Here is a 5000-nt window from a genome sequence, read left to right as displayed (position 1 = left end):
TTTGGGCCAGGTTAGTACTTTTGGATTTTTCAGTAATTATCTAATAGGCCTGGTTAGTACTTTAGGAAATTTTCACTAATTGTCCAATAATCTTGCAAAAAAAAAAAAAAAAAGAGTCAATGCCCGATCTCAGAATGTAAGCAGGTTTGGGCCAGGTTAGTACTTTTGGATTTTTTCAATAATTATCTAATAGGCCTGGTTAGTACTTTAGGAAATTTTCACTAATTGTCCAATAATCTTGCAAAAAAAAAAAAAAAAAAGTCAATGCCCGATCTCAGAATGTAAGCAGGTTTGGGCCAGGTTAGTACTTTTGGATTTTTTCAGTAAATATCTAATAGGCCTGGTTAGTGCTTTTGGAAAAATTCACTAATTGTCTAATAATCTTGCAAAAAAAAAAAAAAAGAGTCAATGCCCGATCTCAGAATGTAAGCAGGTTTGGGCCAGGTTAGTACTTTTGGATTTTTTTCAGTAATTATCTAATAGGCCTGGTTAGTACTTTTGGGAATTTTCACTAATTGTCTAATAATCTTGCAAAAAAAAAAAAAAAAGAGTCAATGCCCGACCTCAGAATGTTAGCAGGTTTGGGCCAGGTTAGTACTTTTGGATTTTTTAAGTAAATATCTAATAGGCCTGGTTAGTACTTTTGGAAAAATTCACTAATTGTCTAATAATCTTGTAAAAAAACAAAAAAGAGTCAATGCCCGATCTCAGAATGTAAGCAGGTTTGGGCCAGGTTAGTACTTTTGGATTTTTTCAGTAATTATCTAATAGGCCTGGTTAGTACTTTTGGGAATACCAGGTGCTGCAAGCTTTTGGGTTTCCTTCCCTACTTATATAATGCACTGGCGATTATAGTGGCTGATCTTTAAATAGCCCTCTCTTTGCAGCCTCCTTCACTTACGGCCATACCAACCTGGCTATGCCCGATCTCGTCTGATCTCGGAAGCTAAACAGGTTTGGGCCTGGTTAGTACTTGGATGGGAGACCGCCTGGGAATACCAGGTGCTGTAAGCTTTTGGGTTTCCTTCCCTAATTATATAAAGCACTGGCGATTATAGTGGCTGATCTTTAAATAGCCCTCTCTTTGCAGCCTCCTTCGCTTATCGCCATACCATCCTGGCTATGCCCGATCTCAACTGATCTCCAAATCTAAGCAGGTTTGGGCCAGGTTAGTACTTTTGGATTTTTCAGTAATTATCTAATAGGCCTGGTTAGTACTTTAGGAAATTTTCACTAATTGTCCAATAATCTTGCAAAAAAAAAAAAAAAAGAGTCAATGCCCGATCTCAGAATGTAAGCAGGTTTGGGCCAGGTTAGTACTTTTGGATTTTTTCAGTAATTATCTAATAGGCCTGGTTAGTACTTTTGGAAATTTTCACTAATTGTCCAATAATCTTGCAAAAAAAAAAAAAAAGAGTCAATGCCCGATCTCAGAATGTAAACAGGTTTGGGCCAGGTTAGTACTTTTGGATTTTTTCAGTAATTATCTAATAGGCCTGGTTAGTACTTTTGGGAATACCAGGTGCTGCAAGCTTTTGGGTTTCCTTCCCTACTTATATAATGCACTGGCGATTATAGTGGCTGATCTTTAAATAGCCCTCTCTTTGCAGCCTCCTTCGCTTACGGCCATACCAACCTGGCTATGCCCGATCTCGTCTGATCTCGGAAGCTAAGCAGGTTTGGGCCTGGTTAGTACTTGGATGGGAGACCGCCTGGGAATACCAGGTGCTGTAAGCTTTTGGGTTTCCTTCCCTAGTTACATAAAGCACTGGCGATTATAGTGGCTGATCTTTAAATAGCCCTCTCTTTGCAGTCTCCTTCGCTTATGGCCATACCAACCTGGCTATGCCCGATCTCGTCTGATCTCGGAAGCTAAGCAGGTTTGGGCCTGGTTAGTACTTGGATGGGAGACCGCCTGGGAATACCAGGTGCTGTAAGCTTTTGGGTTTCCTTCCCTACTTATATAAAGCACTGGCGATTATAGTGGCTGATCTTTAAATAACCCTCTCTTTGCAGCCTCCTTCGCTTATGGCCATACCATCCTGGCTATGCCCGATCTCAACTGATCTCCAAATCTAAGCAGGTTTGGGCCAGGTTAGTACTTTTGGATTTTTCAGTAATTATCTAATAGGCCTGGTTAGTACTTTAGGAAATTTTCACTAATTGTCCAATAATCTTGCAAAAAAAAAAAAAAAAAAAAAAAAAAAAAGTCAATGCCCGATCTCAGAATGTAAGCAGGTTTGGGCCAGGTTAGTACTTTTGGATTTTTTCAATAATTATCTAATAGGCCTGGTTAGTACTTTAGGAAATTTTCACTAATTGTCCAATAATCTTGCAAAAAAAAAAAAAAAAAAAAAAAAAAAAGTCAATGCCCGATCTCAGAATGTAAGCAGGTTTGGGCCAGGTTGTTACTTTTGGATTTTTTCAATAATTATCTAATAGGCCTGGTTAGTACTTTAGGAAATTTTCACTAATTGTCCAATAATCTTGCAAAAAAAAAAAAAAAAAAAAAAAAAAGTCAATGCCCGATCTCAGAATGTAAGCAGGTTTGGGCCAGGTTAGTACTTTTGGATTTTTTCAGTAAATATCTAATAGGCCTGGTTAGTGCTTTTGGAAAAATTCACTAATTGTCTAATAATCTTGCAAAAAAAAAAAAGAGTCAATGCCCGATCTCAGAATGTAAGCAGGTTTGGGCCAGGTTAGTACTTTTGGATTTTTTTCAGTAATTATCTAATAGGCCTGGTTAGTACTTTTGGGAATTTTCACTAATTGTCTAATAATCTTGCAAAAAAAAAAAAAAGAGTCAATGCCCGACCTCAGAATGTTATCAGGTTTGGGCAAGGTTAGCACTTTTGGATTTTTTCAGTAATTATCTAATAGGCCTGGTTAGTACTTTTGGAAAAACTCACTAATTGTCTAATAATCTTGTAAAAAAACAAAAAAGAGTCAATGCCCGATCTCAGAATGTAAGCAGGTTTGGGCCAGGTTAGTACTTTTGGATTTTTTCAGTAATTATCTAATAGGCCTGGTTAGTACTTTTGGGAATACCAGGTGCTGCAAGCTTTTGGGTTTCCTTCCCTACTTATATAATGCACTGGCGATTATAGTGGCTGATCTTTAAATAGCCCTCTCTTTGCAGCCTCCTTCGCTTATGGCCATACCATCCTGGCTATGCCCGATCTCAACTGATCTCCAAATCTAAGCAGGTTTGGGCCAGGTTAGTACTTTTGGATTTTTCAGTAATTATCTAATAGGCCTGGTTAGTACTTTAGGAAATTTTCACTAATTGTCCAATAATCTTGCAAAAAAAAAAAAAAAAAAAAAAAAAAAGTCAATGCCCGATCTCAGAATGTAAGCAGGTTTGGGCCAGGTTAGTACTATTGGATTTTTTCAATAATTATCTAATAGGCCTGGTTAGTACTTTAGGAAATTTTCACTAATTGTCCAATAATCTTGCAAAAAAAAAAAAAAAAAAGTCAATGCCCGTTCTCTGAATGTAAGCAGGTTTGGGCCAGGTTAGTACTTTTGGATTTTTTCAGTAATTATCTAATAGGCCTGGTTAGTACTTTTGGAAATTTTCACTAATTGTCCAATAATCTTGCAAGAAAAAAAAAAAAAAAAAGAGTCAATGCCCGATCTCAGAATGTAAGCAGGTTTGGGCCAGGTTAGTACTTTTGGATTTTTTTCAGTAATTATCTAATAGGCCTGGTTAGTACTTTTGGGAATACCAGGTGCTGTAAGCTTTTGGGTTTCCTTCCCTACTTATATAATGCACTGGCGATTATAGTGGCTGATCTTTAAATAGCCCTCTCTTTGCAGCCTCCTTCGCTTATGGCCATACCATCCTGGCTATTCCCGATCTCAACTGATCTCCAAATCTAAGCAGGTTTGGGCCAGGTTAGTACTTTTGGATTTTTTCAGTAATTATCTAATAGGCCTGGTTAGTACTTTTGGAAATTTTCACTTATTGTCCAATAATCTTGCAAAAAAAAAAAAAAGAGTCAATGCCCGATCTCAGAATGTAAGCAGGTTTGGGCCAGGTTAGTACTTTTGGATTTTTTTCAGTAATTATCTAATAGGCCTGGTTAGTACTTTTGGGAATACCAGGTGCTGCAAGCTTTTGGGTTTCCTTCCCTACTTATATAATGCACTGGCGATTATAGTGGCTGATCTTTAAATAGCCCTCTCTTTGCAGCCTCCTTCGCTTACGGCCATACCAATCTGGCTATGCCCGATCTCGTCTGATCTCGGAAGCTAAGCAGGTTTGGGCCTGGTTAGTACTTGGATGGGAGACCGCCTGGGAATACCAGGTGCTGTGAGCTTTTGGGTTTCCTTCCCTACTTATATAAAGCACTGGCGATTATAGTGGCTGATCTTTAAATAGCCCTCTCTTTGCAGCCTCCTTCGCTTATGGCCATACCATCCTGGCTATGCCCGATCTCAACTGATCTCCAAATCTAAGCAGGTTTGGGCCAGGTTAGTACTTTTGGATTTTTCAGTAATTATCTAATAGGCCTGGTTAGTACTTTAGAAAATTTTCACTAATTGTCCAATAATCTTGCAAAAAAAAAAAAAAAAAAGAGTCAATGCCCAATCTCAGAATGTAAGCAGGTTTGGGCCAGGTAAGTACTTTTGGATTTTTTCAATAATTATCTAATAGGCCTGGTTAGTACTTTAGGAAATTTTCACTAATTGTCCAATAATCTTGCCAAAAAAAAAAAAAAAAAAAAGTCAATGCCCGATCTCAGAATGTAAGCAGGTTTGGGCCAGGTTAGTACTTTTGGATTTTTCAGTAATTATTTAATAGGCCTGGTAAGTGCTCTTGGAAATTTTCACTTATTGTCCAATAATCTTGCAAAAAAAAAAAAAGAGTCAATGCCCGATCTCAGAATGTAAGCAGGTTTGGGCCAGGTTAGTACTTTTGGATTTTTTCAATAATTATCTAATAGGCCTGGTTAGTACTTTAGGAAATTTTCACTAATTGTCTAATAATCTTGTAA

At 37.6% G+C, this 5000-nt stretch overlaps 4 non-coding genes across 4 annotated transcripts; all 4 read left to right on the top strand.

The window, feature by feature from the left end:
- Positions 1-895: 895 nt before the first annotated feature.
- LOC132149976 (5S ribosomal RNA) lies at positions 896-1014 on the top strand. Its single transcript, XR_009435229.1, has one exon. It is a non-coding gene; the product is annotated as a 5S ribosomal RNA (ribosomal RNA).
- A 604-nt stretch (positions 1015-1618) lies between these two features.
- Positions 1619-1737, top strand: LOC132150970 (5S ribosomal RNA). The gene has a single exon (XR_009436140.1). It is a non-coding gene; the product is annotated as a 5S ribosomal RNA (ribosomal RNA).
- Positions 1738-1821: 84 nt separating this feature from the next.
- On the top strand, positions 1822-1940 carry LOC132150941 (5S ribosomal RNA). Its single transcript, XR_009436113.1, has one exon. It is a non-coding gene; the product is annotated as a 5S ribosomal RNA (ribosomal RNA).
- A 2263-nt stretch (positions 1941-4203) lies between these two features.
- On the top strand, positions 4204-4322 carry LOC132149859 (5S ribosomal RNA). Its single transcript, XR_009435120.1, has one exon. It is a non-coding gene; the product is annotated as a 5S ribosomal RNA (ribosomal RNA).
- The last annotated feature ends 678 nt before the right edge of the window (positions 4323-5000 follow it).

This window comes from Carassius carassius, chromosome 9, assembly GCF_963082965.1.
Source record: "Carassius carassius chromosome 9, fCarCar2.1, whole genome shotgun sequence".
NCBI lineage: Eukaryota > Metazoa > Chordata > Actinopteri > Cypriniformes > Cyprinidae > Carassius > Carassius carassius.
The sequence above is the reverse complement of the archived record's forward strand: the minus strand, read 5'-3'. Positions and strand labels throughout refer to the sequence as shown.